This window comes from Anser brachyrhynchus, assembly GCF_964034855.1.
Source record: "Anser brachyrhynchus genome assembly, chromosome: 3".
Classification (NCBI taxonomy): domain Eukaryota; kingdom Metazoa; phylum Chordata; class Aves; order Anseriformes; family Anatidae; genus Anser; species Anser brachyrhynchus.
In genome coordinates, this window is record NC_137696.1 from 110,706,709 (window position 1) to 110,728,356 (window position 21,648).

The 21,648-nt window shown below is 48.1% G+C and overlaps 1 protein-coding gene across 8 annotated transcripts in view; it reads left to right on the top strand.

Moving 5' to 3' along the window:
• HPCAL1 (hippocalcin like 1) overlaps positions 1-21,648 on the top strand; it is a 58,547-nt gene that overhangs the window by 27,037 nt on the left and 9,862 nt on the right. For 3 of the 8 annotated variants that reach the window (XM_080586034.1, XM_080586035.1, XM_080586037.1), the window contains exon 1: positions 9,086-11,926. The exons of 4 other annotated variants lie outside the window; for them this stretch is intronic. The gene's annotated coding sequence lies outside the window, so the exon portion shown is untranslated. Of the gene's footprint in view, positions 1-9,085; positions 11,927-18,459; positions 21,423-21,648 lie in introns of those variants that run through there. One more of the 8 variants, XM_080586031.1, reaches the window with a different exon arrangement.

Sequence of the window (21,648 nt, forward strand, 5' to 3'; positions counted from 1 at the left end):
TGGAGAGCCGCCGGGATAAGTGATGCCGAGAGCCCTATTTAGGATTCGGTGGCATCACCAAGGGTGGAGGAATGACCGTGAGATGCTCAGAAATGGTTTGTAAGGTGCGCATGGCGTCAGCCCATCAAAAAGCAAAGAGGAAAGGATCTCTATCCATTCAGTGTGTATTTCTCTTCTGGCTTTTTACTACGATTGGCTTTCCTTAATTACTGCTAATGCTTCTGCAGGCTCAGCTGCCGCGGAGATGGGATGCGGCTCACCCAACGTCAGGGTGAGGAGGCTTTTATCAGGGCCACGCGGAGACAGGCCATCTGCAAGACTGATTTGTTTTCTTATTCATCTTTTCTAAATACAAATATGACGCCGTGAGAATGTCTGTTCAGCCCTATTGCTTCACCCCACCAAAGTTGCCATTTTCTGACAAACTGTTAGAGAAAGTTATATTTGGCAAATGGCTGTTTACTCAACTCCTCTGCTGCTTGTCTGGGAGATGCAGATCCCTTTGCTTGCAAGTTCAGCTGTAGTTCAGTTCAGAGAAATCTGTAAACCCGAGCGGCTTTCTACCCTCTTTGCTTTTTTAGCATCATTTCTCTCATGATGAAGGAGCTGCAGTTACTGAAGAAGGCAAACACGGTACCTTCAGAGCCAGCAGCTGTCAGACCCCACGGCAGCCCCGTGGTCAGGTTTCCTTCCTTTCCCCCAAGTGCTTAAGCTTTCAACACCCTTGGCACATCACAGTTGTGATGAAGAGAGCCTAAAGGAGGGGTGAGGTTTGCAGGGGTGAGTTTCTTCTGCCTGCAGCAAACCATGCGAGGCTCCACGCAGGAGCAGCGCCCCGCATCCCCCAGTGCTGCTGGCGCGGATGCTCAGCCACCAAGGGACTCTGCTCCATGATTGCTTCCAGCAAGGTTGGTTTGCCAGGAACATTTGGGAGGATTAGCTTTTATTTTTTTTCTTTTTTAAGAAAAATGATTTCTGTGGGCTTGGTGCCCTCTCTGAAGTGAACGTAGCTGTTTGGGACACAAGGTTTGGTTTTTCTTTTCTAAGTAAAATACTCCTTCATCACGGAGCGCTGTGCAAAGCTGTTCAAATCGCAGGGGAAGAAGGAAGCATCTCTCCATGACCGGGCTGTTGCAGGGTTTTTCTGAAGCTGCTGAACTTCAGGCTGCCCCTGGCACAGCGAGCTGAGTAACTATGTGCAAAGCTAAAGTGTTTTGCACACAGTTACTGCCATATAGCTAGAATTGGCTACCATAGCCTAGCAGTGGGTGTTTGTGGAAGAAGGTGGAGTGCAGGGACTGTAGTTATAAAGGGAAACACGATTACACAAGCAAAAGGGCAAACAGTTGTTTGTAATCTATAAAAATTGATACTCGCTGCCCTCAGGTTTGCCTTTCTTGCCTTAAGGTTTGCTCATTAGAAGCAGTTTCTGTGAATACCGTCCCGTGGAGAGATCTGAAGTGGCTGGGCCGGAGTTGTTGTCTGGGTAATCAATGAACTTTCAGCTGCGTGACATTTTTTTCCTTGAAGTTGGTCCTTTCTGCAGCAGAGATAACAAGTCTAAAACAGGTGTAAAATGAAGAGCCAGATTCGACTTGAGTCACTATACGCTCTTGTAATTTTGCAATATTCCAAAACAATTACATTTATGTTAAGCGGGCAATGAATGATTAATCTGCTAGCAGACAGCCAGTGCGGTAGTGTCTTTGAAATAATTTTTGAGCCTCTTTCCCGCTGTTCTTTCCCTGCAAGAACGGTTTAAAGATAAGACGCTGACAGTGAAATAAATTGTGATTTGTAGCCTGGTTCTCTTCCAGTCTACTCCTTTTTTTTCGGCGTTGTGATTTTGTCTTGCACTGGAAAGCGTATAATGAAAGGGGTTTAAAGTATGCCCTGAGCCAGAAGAACATTCAATCTTGTATTTCATTTTAGACATATGCTTAAATTATCGTGGGGTTGGCTGGATTTATTCATGCTGTGCTTAATCTGGGTCAAAAAAAAAGATGCTTTGAGAGCTTTTGTTGATCTGAGGTCACAAGTGCTCTTCATTGTTAGTTGGTGGCATCATGCAGAGCATGTGAAAATACTCACTGATCATCTTTTTACGGCCTGGAATAGCCCTCATAAGGGGAATACCTGCTTATGTCCTGGTTTTCCTATCAGAAGGTCCCTGGTTGTGCCTGCATGGTGCAGGGGGAGAACTTCCCAGCGCTTAGTTAAGAGCGGTCCGATTCTAAGCCGAATTTAGGAAGATGACTAAACGCGCTAAAATGCAATGATTTGTGAGAGAAAAGGCAAGACAGAACCGTGAGGCTGCAGAGGAGGCTTCGGTTTGGTTTGTGATGCGTTCTGGAAACTTGGCCATTTCTCACATTTTTGCAGCTACAAGTCACAGCGCTACGTACTGCGCTGCCTCGGGGCGGCTGGCACGGAAAAAACCTCCAGCATCTGTCCGCGCAGGGAACGTGCGTATGTGCCGGTTCTGGTTTTAATTGTCGTTTCGTCTGGGGAGATGTCCTCGGAGCATTTCTGCAGGTTGGAGGTCAAGCTGTGGTTCGTTCCTCTGAGCAGCAGTGACGTTCGGCCGTGCGCTCGGTTGGAGGTGGCGAGCAGCGGCGGGGCTGGGCATGACACATGGCGTTACTCATAGCTTTTTACCCTTTCCTTAAGTTATTCTGGTTACAGTTGTTCCAGCAACACCCGTCTTTTTGTCCTGGTAAGCTGGACAATAATAGGGTTGCCGTGCTGACTTGTGTGGTGGGAATTCTCTTGTTGCTCAGGCTTTAACTCTTGCAGAGCTGCAGACACGAAGCTGGTGACTGCGTGCCTGGCCGAACACTGGCTTGGTGCGGCTACAAAGCAGGTCCCACCCCTGCTCCCTGAAGTGTGGTGGAGCTTGTTGAAAAGCAATTGGTGTCGGTCTGTGGAAGAACTATGTCTCCTTTCCGGGAATATCTTCTCCGTCCCTAAAAGCAGCCCCGTGCTCTGATGGTGACACATGTGCTGGAGAGGGAGGTGGTTTAAAAACCATTTCACCCTGCAGTTTTTGTTTTAATCCCAAGAAGAAACAGCTCTCAGGTAAACGAATCACCTCTTTCTTAATTTCGTGCGGAGAAGAAAGAGTCCTGACGGTGCTTATAAATGATGCGTGTTGCTTCTGCTCGGGATGCTGCAGCTCGGGGACGAACTCCAGGCAGACAGCTGTGTGACATTAGGGCTGTTCAGAGCAACGCTTGTTTGCAGTCTTGGCGTATTTGCTACCAAAGTTTGGTAGGTAAACACAAGCCGGACTGCCCCCACCCAGCAACAGCCGGGATTGTTTTGGTCCTGCTTGCAAGCCTGTCCCAAAAGGGATCGGATTATCGGTGGTCATAAATAAACAGCCTCCCCTGCTCCAGCCCTCCAGGTGTGGAGCCTCCGTGCAGCTCCCGCCAGAGGAGATCAGGCAGGGTTGATGTGCTGACGTCCCAGATGGGATGTGAAGGAGAGCACCGACAGCAGTCTTGACTGGGGGTGCTGAGTGATGAAGCCACAGGTGGCAATTATCTCATTTAATCTTATTTATAAGATGCTTTTCTCCATGCATCGTGCGACTCTTTCACCATCCTGTCATTTAGGTTTCCCTGCGAGGTGGTGGTGGTTAGCACGGTTAAAAATAGCAGCTTTCGAGAATCCGTGCTGATTGCAAAGTCCAGTCTCGTGCTGGTGCGGTGGGTGGACTTCCAGCCTGAAAAAAACAAGCTGGTCCCCTCTGGGGACCTTTCTGGCCCTGTTGGGAGGCTGTTCACCTCCCTCTCTGATCAGAAACTGCCCCACTTTCAGTGTAACTTACAGGCAGTTCTAACAGGTTTGGGTTTTTTTTTGGTCAGCCTTGTGGTTTGTTTGTTTTTTTCCCCGTCTACTATTTGGCATCCTGATGCAGTTCCAGCAAAAACTCCTCTCCCGTCTTCTGCTTCCATTTTAAGAGGCACCAGCCTCGTTCTGCTGGACTGCCACTTTCCTTACTTGCTCTCTTTTATTTTTTTAATTTGTATCTCTGAAGAACATTTTGGACTTTGCTCTTTATTTTTATTTGGGTGATCTAATTCAGCTCGACTTTGGCAATTTCTCTTTACCCCTTTGCTTCCTGACCTCCACGACACAGCTGTCTCTGCTGAGCAGCCCTTTCATTCCACTCCTTGTAGGCACTCTGCTGAGTCCCAGTATCCCTTTTTGGGTGATTTTTTTTTTTTAGCCAGTCAGATTGGGAATCATTCCCAGCAAGTCACCCCCACTTTGCTTGGGGTTGTAAGTACCAGCTGTTTTTTTTTGTTGTTTGTTTTTTTACATCTTTGCCAAAAAGAGACACCATGCTTCTTACAAGTTTGTCCTTGAGCACTTCTGCCCAGTTGACTTCCATACCGAGTTCCTTTGATTCCTCAAAGCTTATGGAAAATTGAAAATGCTAATTTCTGTGTTACATTTCAGAGTATTCTTCTACTTAAACCATTGCTCCATGCTTGTGATCATCTCCAGAGTTACTTTCTGGGAGTACTTACAGTGTCTTAAGTTAACATCACCCTTTTCTGCTTTGGCAGCTGGAGGATTAAATCCGCTCTCTGCTGCTTCCAAGAATATCCACGGCCAGTTCTTAATGTTAGGTTCTTCAGCTTAATGTTTGGGCAGTTACAGTTCCCAGTAAGATGACCCCTGCTAGCATTTTTGTCTCACCAAACCCTGAGCTCTGTGGTGCGGTCCCACACAACGCCGCAGGGCTGCCCCGAAGCTGCCACCCCGCACCGATGCCCCCCCTGCTCCAGGGTTTCTTGTCCTTCTAATATCTTCTTCTGCCTCCCGGCTTCTCCATTCCTGGCTCTTCCACTGTATTGCCCTGGCTCCCAGTATCCGTGTGTTAGCACTTGGTCTCCTTTCTTACTCATCATCTGTGAATTTCTGGCCGATTATCCACCATCCTGTCTGCCTGTCGCTGTCGATGTTAATACGTCCTTTGTTCTCTGAAGTTCAGATGACACTGTGTGCTTTTTTGTCCACATTTACCAATTCTCCTGTTTATTAAAACCAGATGTGGAAATTAACTGATTTTCCTGATTATCCTCTCTCTGGAGGTTTTTTTTTTTTCCATTAGTTTAAAACTCTCAGCTGTGCCTGCTGTGATCACAGGCGACCGTATCTCCTCCACTGAAAAAAGTCTTTTTTTTCCATGAATGCCTTCTGGGCATTAAGAGCATCCTAAAACTTCCTTTGCAGTATCTTGAACCATATGGATGACATTAACTTACAATTGCTCTTCCTTCCTTCTGCGTGGTCGAAAGAAGGCCCCTGGGGATGCTGCTCGGAGGCCAAGCCTCGTCTCCCCAGGCTTCCCCTGCAGCCTGGAGGGAGGTGGGCGCCTCTGGGGAGCTTCTAAAACAGGCTCCTGCTCCAGATTGCCCTCCTGGTCTACTCCTCCCCACCGGCACAGAGGGCGTCCTCTTTCGAGCCAGATTTAGCCCCATTCTTCAGCCTGCGGCTGAGCTCTCCATCTGCACGCTGAGGGCAAGAGCACTTCATATTTTGCCGGAAGGCCAAAACTAATCCTCTCGGAGAGTGAGGAGATCGAATACTCTAATAACAAGGACCGGATAAAGTGGTGAAAATAAACAGAGAGCTGAGAACAGTGCGGTGGAGGAGCCAGGGGCACGAGATGGAAAAGGAGATGGAGGAGCAGTGTACGAGGGAGGAAAGTCAGCCCCCAGCACGTGAGCTGTGGCTTTGCAGTCCAGAGCAGCTGAAGGACTTCCGTGGTGCAAACCCATCTTGCAGCTTGTCGCCGAGCAGGAAGAATGGGTCCAGATTGCTGTGTCTACAGAGAGCGCTTGTTTTATTTCCCATTAAGAGGGTAGACACAAAATCAGATTTCCACTCTGCGTTGTCTTATATTTTTAGCCTGTGATTGGATTGCAAATGCACGCTGGATATTTACGTTTCTGGAAGCAGGCTCTGGTGCTGTTTTCTTAACCAGGATCCAAGTTAATTTGCTGAGCTTCCAGATGGAAGCCATTTGTTCCTCTATTACAAATTCGCAGGAATGCTTAATTTAATCTAGATTTTCTAGCCGAGTAGTTTGCCTAATCTAACATTCAAGCATTTTCCTTACCTCCCATTCTGCTTTGTTTTCCCCTCCCCCTGCGCTGAATTACCACTTGTGCATAAATAAATAATAAATAATAAAGAAAATGGGTTTTGCAGAAGGAGCCACCGGTCTGTCATCTGCCCTGACTGGAGCCCTTAGGGAGCAGATTGCCCTTCCATCTCCTCCAGAAAGTTTCCTGAGAAGAGGAATAGGCACAAGGTATAGCTGGTGAAGCCTCTTAGCACTGTTTCACTTGGTTTGTTGAGGCTTCTTAAATTTTGCCAGGCTCTTTGTTTTAAGCTGTTCACCTTATTCTGGCCTAGTACATGTGCTGAATAAAGATGTCCAGCTGCTGTTGCGGGTAGGTAAGGAGATTTTCAGGGGGAGGCTCATAATTTTCCTTGGCAACACTCAGCCTCCAGTGAATTGAGTGACTTGTGATTTTATTATAGTCATTTCTTTAATGAAATTTTAAACTACATGCCTCTTTTACAATCACTTCTGCCTGGGGTTTCTAAATATCCATGCAAACACTGTGTACATGATTTCAGTGCCGTGCAGTACATGCTGAAGAAGCAGATGCAGGGCAGACAGGTGAGGTTAGCTCATGAGCCGGCCCCTTTCTTCACTAATGCATTTTCCATAACAGTTAAGGCTGTGGTAGGAAAAAATGATGCGTCACGTCTTTGCTACTTCAGTTTCAGAATGAGTGTACCGAACCGGCTTGAGGTCAACTTTATTATTTCTTCTTCTGTGTTACAAATTCCCAGTGCTCCCAGTAGCCAAACCTCATCCCAGAAAAGCACGGAAGTGCTGCATGGAGGGACAGCATCCCCAAGCCTTGGAGACACAGCACGCTCGGAGCAACGGGCTTGCTGGAGAGCTCATCCTGAGCCAGCAGCATGCAGTACCTAATGTGTGGATGGGTATTTGCAATCGACAGTGTGATAAGGTACCAGAAAACATCTTTTTGATCTGCCCGTGTCCAATAGAAAGTATTGCTGCGCTCCTGTCCAGGAAGGCCCCGCAGCTCAGCATCGGGAGCAGGGACGGTGGGTACATCTTGTAGGTGCTCGAAGGGTCAAGGCAAGACCTGGGCGTGATTCTCAGCACCACCAGCACCACCAGCAGCTGTGAAACACCACAGAGTCAAAGGCGGTGCGGTAGACATGATACAGAGTAAAAGGTTATTTGTTTGGTTACCGGTACTCGGGTTAACAGGTAGTAACCCAAACGGGAGGATTTCTTAGTTAGGAATACAAGTAATGTAAGAGAGGTTTAAATTCTTATCTTACACAGTTGTTTGGACAACATAATGACTCATTAGTGGGAGAATTGGTTTTGTTTGCTTAACAGGCAGCGAGATGACATAATGAACTAGAGTAGGGAAACAATCTAGTATTTTAAGTTACTTGAAATGATATAAAGGGTTCTATAATGCATATTTTTTTTGTTTTCCTTCTTGTTCTGCCATCATAGAAAAGGGTGACTAGAAAGGAGAAAGAAATAGCATTTGTATTAGAAATGGAACAATCTGTAACTTACCCGTGAGGTAAGCTTGTTACTTTGAAAGTTTTTTCCACTTGCAAACTCCCAGAGACCCTTTCAGGAGTTTCTCACAGTATTCTCCTGCCTTAGTGTGAATGGGACACCAAAAATGTGCGATCGTGCCCACGTGCATGAGTTGTGAAGATGCTGCTGCAGCGCTCCACAAAGCTGCCCTGCGCAGGAAGAACTGGTTCAGGCTACCCAGCAAATCCTATTAAGTCAGTAGTGTCAATGCAGCGTGTAAAACTTTGGTTCAGAGGGGCGTATTTATAGCTGCATTAAGAGTATTGTGTACACAGGGCTTCTCTTTCACTCCTAATCTGGGACCTTGGCAGATTTGCTATCCCCTTTACCTGTGCAGCAGTTCAGGTGTCAGACCTCCAGGAACACTGGTGTTTTATCTGGAAGTCCCGGTCATCCTTTAAAGCCACCTGAGGGCCATCATGGAGTAAGGACTCACGATTTTCTACCTGCCTCTTTATCCAGCATCTCCTCCTCTCCTGGCTCACTCACTCACCTCGTTCACTAGGTTCTTGGGGTGTGTAGTGTCCGCAGCCACTGCAAGGGAGGGGAGACGAAGAGATGGGATATATCGAAGTGATCTCATTAAACTTCTCCAGTGATGAGAGAGCTTTCCGAAACACAAAACACGGAACAGCCCATGTTGGAAGGGACCTTGAAAGATCATCAGGTCCAACCTTTTGTGAGAAAAGGGAACCTGGATGAAATTATTTAGTATCTTGTCCAATTGCATCTTGAGGACTTCCAGTGATGGGGATTCTACCACATCCCTGGGAAGGTTGTTCAGGAGTAAGGTGTATGATTGTGTGTGTAGGGTCAGGACCAAATGTAGCAGAGCTGCAAAGACCTCCCTTGCAAGCATCTTCACACTGGTTTTAGTTCAGGCTTTGGCACTGTGTGAGTGAACTAATGGTATGTCAAAGAACTGTCACTAATGCTGTATTAAAATATCACACTGTTGTTGGAGTACAAAGAGCAGTGACCAGCAAGAATGTGGACAGACGTCTCGTGCTCAAGTTGGGGTCCCCCCCAGCACCGCCAGCCCCCAGGATGCTGCCGCAAAGTGCAAACAAATGTGTTAATAAAGCGTGAGAGCTTTCTGCACACTTACTGCATTACCCTGAGCTACTTGATTACAGGGATTGTTTATTTTATGGCTTTTTTTATATTCTTATTGGGAGCCATTTGTCAGTCTGCATGGAAATCTGATTAGCTTAGAATTGCTAGCTCTCTGGTATATGTTGACCTATAAAGTGAAGGATGCAGCAATAAACACAGTCCATTAGGCTGCTGCTGGAGATGTCTGTAGGCTTTGTTGGAAGTGGGAAAGGACAGGGCTTGAAGCTTGGATGCCAGAGCACTTGAATGCATGGGCATTCAAGGGGCAGGGGGCACAGGGGCAGAGCAAATATACCTCCCATTGCCCTAGATCAAATGTTATTTTTTTTAAGCAATCTGGTATATGGCTTCTTGACTGACCTTGGTACAGGATTCCTTGTTGTATTTCCAGAGGGTGTTGAATGGGCAGTGTGCAAAAGCTGATAAAATACCGACAAGGTGACTAAATGACACCTGCAGCCTTGCCGTGATATTTGTGTGAAATGTCTTCAGTACAGCTAACGCCCAGGGCCATTCTAGGCACTATCCTCTTTTTTTTTCTTAATTACAATAAAATAACATTTTAAAATTAATAAATCAAAATAAATATTAAATTAAAATTAATTAATAAAATAAAACCCTGGGTATTACCATGGATTTGTTGGATCGGGCTGCGAAAAGATATTCGTGAGTCAGCTCTGCTGCTTAAAATGCACAGAAATATTTGCCAGCTTTAACAGAAGATTCTCTATGATTCCTGAACTATTAAAGATATATAAATGGCTTCAGTGAGTCTGCGTTTTGTCCTAGTGTGGAGGACCATTGAATGGTTGGAGTCGCCTAAGTGTCTTAGATTCCACCTTCTTATATTCTTAAATAGGAATATAAATTCATAAATTTATATTACTAAATAGAGGCATCCATTAATTTTATATTCATTGATATTCATAATTCAGCGAGTTACTGTTGTTGAGGTTCTGGAAGCAACACCTATGCGTCTGACAGCCACTTGGTATACTTGAAGGTGCCCTGTCCTTCCTAGAGCTCTGGTACAATGACATAGCTACTGAATTTCTCTTGTCTTGGAGGTAAAAAAAAAAAAACAAAACAATACTGAGTTACTAAAACCAAGGCAGACACCTTCTTGCAATTTTAAGTGACTCAGTTTTATGTTTCAAGTTCACTGTCATGCAAATGCTGGCTGACACGTGCTGTCCAAGCAGCATGTGCCCACCAAGCAGCGAGTGTGTGTAGCTGGTGCTGCACATCAGGGCAAACTGTAGAGTAACCAGCACAGCACTTGTTAATCATTGCTCTTAGAAACAGTGCCATGTTTTACTGGGGTTTTCAGAGCTCTGAAACAGTCATTCCTCTTTTATAATGTCCCTGTCTAAGTGGCCTGCTTCTGGCATGGGGCTTCTCTTTGAGGTGAAGCTGAAGCTGCCTGTAAAATGGGTGATTTTGCAGTTATAGCCTGGTAGCGTAGCCACGTCAATCCATGGGCACAAATATAAAAATATACTTTTCCTTGACAGTTTTGCTCTCTTTAATGCAGACATCTTGCTGATGTAGGTATACGTATACACTGACCTAGTGCCCCCCTCTATCTTTTTTTTAAAGAACTGTGCATTTCTGATAGATTTTCTGACGGTCTTGGAAAATAAAAGGATCTTGACTTCCCTGAGGGTAGAAAGGCCTTGCAGAGAGACCTTGACAAATTAGAGGGCTGGGCAATCACAAGCTGCATGAAAATTAACAAGAGCAAGTGTTGGATTCTGCTTCTGGACGGGGCAACCCTGGCTGTACATATGGGCTGGGGGAGGAGAGGCTGGAGAGCAGCCCCACAAAAAGAGACCAGGGGGTTCTGGTTGACAACAAGTTGAGTATGAGCCAACAGAGCACCATGGCCACCAGGAGGTCCAACCGTACCCTGGGGTGCACCAGGCACAGCATTGCTAGTTGGATGAGGGAAGGGATTGTCCAGTTCTGCTCTGCGCTGGTGTGGCCTCACCTTGAGCACTGTGTGCAGTTTGGGGTGTCACAATATAAGGAAGACATAGAACTATTCGAGAGTGTTCAAAGGAGGGCTACAAAGATGCTGAAGGAAGTGGAGGGCAAGATGTGAGGAGCTGCTGAGGTCCCTTGGTTTGTTCAGCCCAGGGCAGAGCAGGCTGAGGGGAGGCCTCATGGCGGCCTGCAGCTCCCTCACGAGGGGAGCGGAGGGGCAGGCGCTGAGCTCTGCTCTCTGGGGACAGCGACAGGACCCGAGGGAACGGCATGGAGCTGGGACAGGGGAGGGTCAGGCTGGGTGTCAGGAAAAGGTTCTGCACCCGGAGAGCGGTCGGGCACTGGGACAGGCTCCCCAGGGCAGTGGGCACAGCACCGAGCCTGCTGGAGTTCAAGAAGTGTTTGGACAACGCTCTCAGACATAGGGTCTGATAGGGTCTGTGTGGAGCCAAGAGTTGGATTCGATGATCCTTGTGGGTCCCTTCCAACTCAGGATATTGTATAATTTCAATTTTTTGTGCTTATTCTACTGTAGAGGGAAGCTAAGTGTTGTACCAGCAATTCCCATTGAACCCTTATGTGAACCCATATTCCCATATATGACCTGTGGTCCCACCACCTCTGAAATCCAGCCTGGGCAGCAGCCAGCAGCAAAGTCCTCGATTGCTTCAGAAACCTTCAGCTTGTGCCTCTGAAATGAAAGTTTGGGGCTTCTCCTTGGGCTTTCACAGCACCCCAGCATGCAGTTCCTCACAGAATACTTGGGTTTCAGAGGCTCCTGCTTTGTCTGGGTGGGAGTGGGGCTTCTGAAGGTGATGATGCAGATATATGGGATCTTATGGTTCCTTCCAAATTCTGACTATAGTAAGAAAGTAAAATGTGAAACCCATTGCTGGGCGGAGTGAGAATGAACAAGTGGCTTTGTACATTTAAAAAAAAAAAAAAGAAGAAGAATCTAAAAATAGGCTCCCCACAAGCCTGCACTTCCTGGTGAGCGCAGGGCTGTGGTGGTTGGGGCAGCCGGAGCCATGGGCCGTCTGTGTCAGCCTCGAGAAGCCCCCTCCTGACCCGGGGACACCGAGGGGACAGGCGAGGAGCGAGCAGAGCGGCGGGTGTCCCCCCCGGGCCGGGGTGAAGCAGGTCAGTAACACAGCAATGGCGCAGCGATCGGAAATCCACCGAAATAAACCCAAAATCAAAGAACCGGCAGCCTCTGGCGCTAACGTAGCCTTGTGGCAGTGGATCCGATGCAGTTGGGTGCTCTGACCCCTCTAGCACCGAGGCTTTGAAACCGCTGCCAAAGGGAAGTGAGAAAGGCAGCGCCCGATCGAAACTGCGGGGAATGCGAGGGCAGGTGGGGGGACACGCCGGGAGCTTCACTTTCAGTTGTGACACTGCACCGTTCCCTACCGTGTTGCTTCGTTTGTTTATCTATTTCTTCATTTTTTTTGAGGAAACATAATGGCGCGGTGGACAGACATGCTGAAAACGTTTGTAATAATCGAGTGCTTACGAATAAGCTGATAAATGCAGTAGGAAGTTGCATCGTTTTGGCTGCCCCATACACACAGGATTGAAACTTCCCTTGCTTAGTCAGTGCCTGTGGTCAGTGAGATGTTGCAGAGAAATTCAGACAGCACAGAGCTCTGTCCAAGCTGCCAGCAGGGACCCTTTCTTTCTTATCCCTGGGAGCTAAATGAATTTTACTCCGTGCATTGCTCTGCCTTGCTTCTCTCAAATCCAGAAGCCAATGATTTGGAAAGATTGCTCTGAAACCCCTTCTAAGTTTTATCAACGATTTCTCATCATAACTCGGTTCCTGCTGGCATATATATCAGCTGTATATTTACGTTGCATGTTTCTACTTCACAGCTCACCAGCTCTTTGCGGGTTAGCTGCCTCCCATGGCCTTCCCCGTGTGTCTGTTGCACTCTGCAAAGCTTTATGCTGAGCAAGGAAGTGAGGTGGCTTCATTCAGTCGCTCACCGCCTCATTTTACAGAGCAGTACCGACGTGCTTCTGTCATGTTTTCCCCCCAAAAAGTCTGGCTTTGTGTGCTGCCTGGCCCTGTGCTTCGTAGGGGTGCATCCACCAGCACTGGGTGCCAACGTGCGGGGAGGAGAAGCGCCCTCGGTGGCATGACTGGGACATTTGGGACAGACCCGGGCGGGGAGGGATGCCTGTTAAACCAGAGTCACAGAGCAGAGGTGGATTTTTATGGAAGGTGAGTAATTCATCCACTTGGTTTTCCTCTTTGGGTGGGAAGAACAGCACGGGGATGCTCTCAGGTGCATCCAGTGGTTTGAGCTCGTGCTGAACTTTTGTGACTAATTGCAATCCAATTTGGCATGTGAAACCAGCGCTGCGGTCACACTTAGAGGATGGCAGGGGGATAAAGTCATTCTTCTATTTGGCTTCTCTGGAGGCTTCTCATCTGTCCGGTTGGGCCAGTTTTGTTGTTAGTCAGTTGTTGTTTTTTGATGTTTTGGGGTGTGTTGTGTGTTTTTGTTATTAAAGAAAAGACTACGCAATCGCTCCGTGCCTCTTTAATGTACTGTAATTAGACGTGGAGCAGGCTATTGAGCAGTTGTGGCTAAAGCTGTGAAAAAGAAAAATTTTAACTGCTGTTACATGAAAAATCTTCTTTTTTATGCTTTTATGATCACTGCCCATTTATGTTTTAGCATCTGATCCTGTATACGAATGTAGAAGGAAATGAGCTGGCTCAGCAGAAACTGAAACCCAGACTAATCTCATGCTATAATAAGAGCTTAATAGCATCATTGTCCGTGGGCACTTCAGCAGCAAACTAAGAAAACAAAAATAAATCGGCATTAAAAAACAGAGTACAGAGAAAGCATCGACGCCCGTTTTGGGGCCCGCTCCGGCGGGACGGCTGGTTCCTGCCAAAGCTCCTTATCAGCTTTCAGAGGCTCGCGGCCGTCCGTCCCGCAGCGTCCTCCTGTCCTTTCACCCCGTGCCTCCCCACTTACATAACTGACTTAGGCATTACCTCCCCTGCTCTCCTTGATGTGTCTTTAGCACCTCTGCATCACTTGGCCCCTGCGTTTCGATAACAACTTTCCCAACAATTCTGCTCCGTAGGCCAGGCTGGTAGTAGTTAGAAGCAGAGATAGTAGGTTTAAGTTGTTGCATATTTAATTTTTCAGATCTGTTTACCTAAACCCAGTGGATTTCTTTACCAAAAATATATGGAGAATAACATTTCTAGTTAAAAAAAGTCCCTGTAGCTTTTGAGCTCTTGAAACTTTCTCCAGCCAGAAACTGAAAGTGGAATGGATTTTTTTGTATTTATTATCAGGCTGAGAGAAATGTAGAGATTAGCAGAGCATAAACAGAAGGATGTGAAGTTGTCCTCAAGTGCACTAATGATCTGAGTAGCCAATTTGGTTAGTGGGAGAGTTGTGACTGAGCCTGAAATTCGACACTTAGGGTTTCGATTTGTTAAATAAAAATAAAGCAGGGAAGTGGATTTTCTAGAAATTATGCATCAGCCTAGCCATGCCTACGTACAGCCTGCTCCAGTCCTTGGAGAAGCACAGGAGACCTTGGTCCACGCAGGTCACCAGCTTCTCCTTGTGGGTTGCTGTGCTGTGCTTTAGCTCGTTCCTGTGAGGACCGGTGCCAAAATCTGCATTTGCTTGTTGCCAAAGGCTGCGATGTTTCTTAGCTGCTCTTTATACTGTACTTGAACAACTTTTGGCACTGCTGCTTGATGAAGGTAAGCAGAATTCCTGTGTCCACAGGGGGAAAAGTGTTATTCAAGTTAAAGACATAAGGCATCTAGTGTTTTCAGTCTGGACAAATTGAATGATGTTTTATGGGCTGGGAGGCAATGTTCTGCAAGCTTTCGAAGCAGAGCAAGCAGGCACTGCGTTGTTTAGCCTTACCACGTGCTGCTGTTTGCCAGGCACCTCCTCTTTGTCCCTGCTCCTCTCCTCAGACGCCCGGGATGGATTTGGAGGGGGCCTCCAGCTTGCCGAGGGATGCTGATGGCACCGGGCGTTCAGCACCTCCCTGGGGTGCTCCCCAGCTGTCTGCGGGCACTGCAGTGCCCAGGTCCTGTTATTTGCCCTTCCACTTGAATTCCCAGCTTTTTGGCATAGCGATGGGCTCTTTTCAGCCAGGGTGCCCACTGGTGAGGGCACACACGCGCTCCTGATTCCTAAAGGCAAGTTGCATGCATGGAAAGGCTCGCTGGAAAGAGCAGCTCCTCTTGAGACATACAGCCACGCTGCACAGGGGAAGTAGATCTGTGGATTTGGACTATTTCTACATATGCATTTTATTAAGCAGCATGCTGAAACCTGTGGGTTTTCAAAGCTCTTTCAAGACCTGTGTGTTGAAAGCCAGCGGAGCTGAGCAGCCGGGCTCGCTTCTGGCTGCTCCTGGCCGAAGCCACCTGCGTGGTGCTCCGTAACCCACATCCAGGTGTCGCTCCACAGTTTTTGGTGGACAATCAGACTTCAGGGCACTTCAGCAGTTTCTCCCCATCCATTTGCTCTCCTGGTGCCCCTCTCTGATGTCTGTATGTTTTCCAGAGGGGGTGAAGTGCAGCTGCTTTTGGCTACCACAGGGGAAGGGCTGTGCCTGTGCCACCACTGTCATGGCCACGGGGCGAAGCAGCTAAGGGCACATTTCTCTTGGCTATCAAAAAGAAAAGCACTTTTTTTTTTTTCTGCACTCTTCCTGTCTGCAAGTGCCCCGTGTGTGTAAGCGTGCATGAGAACAGCAGCTCCCAGCACACCCCAGCCTGCCAGTAGCACTCGGTGGTATTTTCAGCAACCTTTTCCCTTTTCGCTGCTCTAGCAAAGGGACGTTTTTATTTCCCAAGCAAACTGCCTGATGGCCTCTCTGCTCGTTACAGCTGTTCCTCTGGTAGGTCAGGTCTGAATCTCCCACTTAAGAAATAAAAAAAAAAAAAAACAACCACAACAACAGCTGGATTATGTATAAAATGCAAATATGTGGATGTGAGGAGCTGCACTTGCTGAGAATGTTTTCCAGTACACAGATCCAACCGAACAGCAAACAGAGAGTGATTGTGGTCTCCCATAGTTAAGGCTGTGGTTAGATTTGTTTGATTGTTTTCGTACAAGCCTGGGTGTTGGCTTTTTTTTTATATATTTTAAACAAATGCACCACTATTGCCTGCCCTCGCAGTGGCAAATGGGGTCCTCCCTGGTCGCGGGACACTTGGAGCTGGAGAAGGGACTGGAAACTCCTTGTGTAACTCGTACTGCATGTGGAGATGTTCCAGAAACGAGCTGGAACATTATTTCTTACGCTGTTTTTCCACTGAGCTTCGCATCTCTTCCATTAGACCTTATCAGAGGATCAGTGTAGCTGCACTTGGGAGGGAGCGGAGCAAATGTCTGATGCCACGGAGCTGCCATGAACGTAAAAGAAGGTCGGGGTGTTTTGAGAGAGGTGGTTAACCCTGGGGGTGGAAGTCAGAAGATGCACAGAATTTGGGGGAAGTCTGTGCCGTCCAGCTAATGCACCTCGGGGTGGGCAGCCGGCACCCCTGCCTGTAACCGGGGGAGAAGCTGCTCAGCTGGAAGCGCAGCGAAGAGCCTGGCTACCGCTGAGCACAGGCTGACCCAAGCCACCGGGGTGAGGCTTCCCTGGAAAAGCCAAATCCCCTTCTTGGATGGGTTCCCAGTGCAGTCAAGGAGACTCGGTGCCACTGGGCAAGCAGGGGCGAGACCTCGCCCAAGGTGGTGCGGGCGGTCTTGGTGGCCGGGGACACAGAGAAAGGAACACATCTTAATGGGAGGGGACGAGGAGCCTGGTCAGTAAGGCAGGAGAGCTAAAAGTGACGCGGGAGCGATGGTGCCCTATAACCGTGCATAGCAGAGGGTAAATTCTGTACAAGGTGGTGCTGGGGCCAGATCGAACGCTGTAACGAGCAGTGGGTACCTTTGGGCTGGACGTTGGGAAGTGATTTTGAGCTGTTAGAGGAATCAGATCCCGCGAAAGCCTGACTGGGGTGACTGTGTGTTAGCCCTTGGCACGCGGGCACCTCCCCGCCTCTCGCCCAGCCACGAATTTGGTGTTGCCGCGGGCTGTTTCTTGTTGTGCTTTGTCTCATTTCAGCACACCAAAGCTGCCTCCTCAGCCCAGCGCTCACGGTATTGCCCTAATATGAATTGCTGGAGATAACCTGGGAGTTTTATAACTACTGCACTTTTACAAAGTGCACTTTGTTGTCCAGTGAACCCAGACCCGGGCAGATAATTGCTATGACAAATAGTTCGAACTCCTTCTCTCCCTTGTAAAACCGGGGAGGAGCAGATAACTAATCTCTCCCGGTTTTGGAACGAGTGCAGCTTTGATGGCTATCTCGGCAGGTTGAAACCACAGCCGTCTGTTCCAAGCCGGTGGGTAATTGCTTTGTGCAAAGCCATTCGTGAACTAATTTTTTCCTCCGGGAAGCCGAAGTTTGTTTGTTCAATTCCATGTCAAAGCAGCGTCGTTCCTTTCCAGGGAGCGAGGCAGGGTTGTGTGCACAGCTCTGCTCTTTCTGACCTGCCTCTATCTTTGTTTTTGTTTCTTGAATATAATTTGGAATAGATTTTTCCCACATTGCTTCTCAAGCTGTCTAGCCCGATGTTTTCCAAACCTGTGGTTTCCTTCCTATTTCTCCCTCATTTTCCATTATTAAATCTTCCAGCCCGCTGAAGGCGCCTGAGAAGTAGATTTCAACAACTTGGGCACAGCTCAAGTCCTCCTCTGTCGGGCGGCGTGTGCTCTAGTACACTAAACGTGCTGGAAACCAACAAACCAGGGCTGGTGCTCAGGACGGAGAACGGGGCATGCGAGCTGTGCAGCAGCCCACCACGCGCACTGAGAGTCCCGTGCCAGGGCTCCGTCACCCGCACAGCTCCCAGATGTTCAGAGGGAACCTCCTCCAGCTTCAGGTCGGGTCAGATAACCGATGCCATAACATACAGAGAAAAGCCCTGGGTGGTCTGCAAATCCACATTTCTGCGCTCCGTGGCCCCGTTGTGTCCAACCAAAGCAAGTATTCCATAGATATTCATCAGGGAAAGGGTGGTTTTTCTGCTCAACACCAGTTCTGTTCATATCAGTGCTGCGCCCCCGGGTTGCCAGACCCACCCGTTGTGCTGCTCGGGTGGCTGTGGTCCACGCGTGGCCACACGGGAGTTAGAAGGATGTGGAGGTGGGGAGCTCCAAGAGGGATGAGTGGAGCAGGGGAATGCCTCCACGCTTTGGGATAAACGGGGCTGAGGAACAGTGTGATGTTGGGATGGCATTGCTGAAGGTAACTGTAGGGCTTTTTCCAGCTTCTGCCCCAATCCGTGTTTTTTCTTGTCCAACAGAGGGTGTTCTTGGGGGGTCCAAGCCTGGCTCTGGACCTTAGGACTTTCTTCCAGTGACAACCCTTTTGGTCTTCAGCAGCGCTCTGGAGGAGGGCTATTTAAAGCTCTCGTCCTTTCTGTGGGCTGTAGGATGGAGGAAGCGCTTCCTCCACGCAGATCTCTATCCCAACCCCACAGACGCTTTTGTCTGCTTCCGTACAGTCCCCACCCTGCTTGGAGTCGCTCCAAAGCCGAGCGCGCCGGGGCAGCACGCTATTGTTCGCCAGGGCCGTCCTTAGATGTGTCTCCTTTCCTTTTCCAAAACAGAGCGTTTCTGCACCAAAACGCCCGAGATTGGTGGCTGGAGTATCAGAATAAATGTCCGTCTGTCCTCGCCGCCCCTCGGGTCGTTGGAAATACTGGCATTGCAGAGAGGAAATACAGGGGCTGACCTTCCTTCAGGAGCACGACTGATGTTTGCTGCTGCTGTTGTGGTAGTCGTGAATGTTTGAGGGGGGACAGGGAGGTCTCTGGATAAACTTGGCAAGTCATGATCTGTCTTCTCTGGGTCAAGAAGCTAAAAAAATAAAATATTGACCACGAGGGCATGAGTACCCGAAATGCTTTTAAGGTATTGTCCATTCTTACATGACTCCAAATATTTATATCAATTTGCAGCTGACTTTCCTGGTCCCAGAGGCTGGATGTTCACTGGCCTTCCCCTTTTAACGTGCATCCTACAAGCAAAGTGCTCTTCGCAGGCTTCAAGGCTAAGGGAAGCAGCCTCGCTCTTGTGTGCTGCAAGGAGATGTCCGCAGATGCTGAGAGAACGCGCCACTTCAGAAACTTCCAGTCAGTACCCTACCCTCCATCAGCACTCCCCTCCTTTCAACCACCGCCACGTCCTTTAAACACTTTTTTCCTGTTTCTCCAAAGAGGAAAAAATAAATGATAAATTGTCGCATTGATGTTGCGCAAACGGGCCGCTTGCGGAAAGGTCTTGTTGACAGGGCTTCTCACACAGGATACCTTCTCCTCGCGCAGAAAAGTCGCTGCAGATTTCCAGGAAAACACAAATGCCATCCTTGGGAAAGGGGACATTAAAAAAAGTGTCATCCTGGTGGTTAGGGTGGGCCTTGGTTTGTGAAGGATGTAGTGCAGAAGTGGGTAAAATGTTGGGTTTGGTAGGGTTAGAAGTGGAGCTGACCAGTGGTTGACATCAGGCATAGCCCAGTCGCTCGTCAGAGACAAGGATAATTAATGGAAAATCAAAAACCAGCAGAGTGCAGTACCCTGGCATGGCTGGACCCAGAAGAGCTTGTCTGTCCAGGGCCTGGTGCAATAAAAGCTAACCACACACGTTATTTATCTTTGCTACAACAAAGATAGCGCTATCTGAAAGGGAGATCCCAGGGGGTGACTCTCTCATGAGTCCCATTCGAGCGTTGAACGCTGCACGGAAATGCCAGAGGAGAGAGGGGATTTTCACCTGGGTGCTCTTTGTCCCCCTAAAAATGTCGTAACGGGCCTGGATTAGGGGGGTTCCAGCTGATCCCTCTGGTTTGGAGCTCTCCCTTTCTTGTAGGCTGCCAGGAGGGTCCAGCAGACGTCTTCTGCCTGAGCACCGTGGGCTCCTCTCATTAATTAGTTTACAGAGCTGTTATTTTACAGGGTTTTCTACACCTCTGCCAGAAAAAAAGTTAAACACTCAGTTTGCTTTCAGATGTTTTGACTTAGGTATTTTTGCATTCGGCAGAAAGGAAAATAAAGGTGTGAAACAATTAGTGGCTTAAGGGGAAAGAGAACAGACAGCGTTTTGAGGAGGATTTGTTCACTGTGGAGTGTATCTTTTCAAGCAAGTTAACCAGTGGCTTTTATCCTCTATTAAAATGGTGATATATTAGGAAAAACAAACAAACAAACAAACAAACAAAAACCCACAAAAACACCCCACCACCACCAAAAAATGGCAGTGGAGAGAAAGTTTGTTTAGAAAGCCAGATGAATAAAAGGAATGGATGCGGTTTTATTAGATTGGAGGTTTGGGGAACCAGAAATTGAGTAGGAGAAATTGTTAGCAATAACCGTGTTACTTGGTCAATGAAAATGTTAGTGACAAGCAGTATTTCTCTCTTTATTTTTTTTTCCCCCCAGTGGTTCAGTATTTTTAATTAAGCATCTAAACAAATGTCAGCTGAATTTTTGTTCGAGGTAGCCAGTTGGCGTACCTCCAAAACCACAGTTTTCATCATCGTCTTAGTAAGCATAACTCTTATGTAAGATAAAGGGAGGCTTTTTTTTTTAGAAAAAAGAAAGAAAAAAAGAAAAAAGTTTCTTTCCCCTCTTTGAAAGAAGACAATCCCGATTAGCTACCCCGAGATCCCCCTGGCTCCTCAAAGCCCCCTATCTCAGCACGGTACCTGTGGCTAGGGAGAGGCAGGGTGTCAGATCTCATTTTTATTTCCATTTAAGCACCATTAGCAGCGATGATGATCTCGCAGACCAGCCTCTGAGGGCTGATTATCGCCTGTCACTATCTCTTTTGCAAGTGTCTTTGTCCCCAGACTCTTCATCTTCTCCGCGTGAGTGGCTCCGATGCGACGGGCTTTGCTCAGGTGCAGTCGTCAGGCACTTGGCGCGGCCACATTTTGGCTGATTCTTGTGATGCAGAAGGAGGAATTGGATCCAGCTTCCTTTCTCCCGGCGCCGTGATCGTTCTGCAGAGAGGACAGACGCGTAAAGAAGCGGGAAGCTGACATTTGTCATTCGGATGAGCACGTACACACCCTTTAATGCAAGCCAACCTGACTTTTACAAAGTCAATATTGGAAATCCTATAACGTTTTAGGGACTTTCTGCCGGTGGCTCAGCCAGAGGAGAAGAGCCCAAGCTGTTGCCTCCTTCCTAGTGCAGCAGGGCGTTCAGCGTGTGGCCTGGCATGGGCTGGGGCAGGTGGATGGAGGGCTCTGTGAGGGACTGCTGCACGAAGGAAGCTTTTGGGGGTGGCCGGCACCGGGGCTGGATGTGATTTAGCTTAATCAGTTAACAAATGCCTCACGTGAAACTCGTAAAATCCAACAACGAGCCTGCCAAGTCCGTGGTTTGGATTTTACCGCTCCGTCAGCCCTGCCCTGCGCTGGTTTTTGTCACTTTTCGTCCCTCCCTGACCTTTGGGAACCGTGCGGTTGCAACATTTCCCCGGTTTCCCGGTTCGTGGCAGGCACCTCTCCTGCAAGCCCGTGCTCCCGGAGGTTTCTTGTAACTTACCTGTCACAATTGTACCCTACCTTAACGTGACGTGGGTTTTTCCCTGTGCAGCCCAACCTGCTCAGAAAAAGACCTTGTACGCTCAGACGCTGTGTGCTGACATGTTCTCCTCGCAGTGTAATCCTCTGTAAACACACTGTGTTTTTTTTTAAGCCTTGCCAACTTCACACAGCATCTGAAGACAGAAGAAGGCCGCCTCCTTCTCCCTTGGTTCCATTAAAAAGAAAAAAAAAAAAAGGGCAAAGGGAG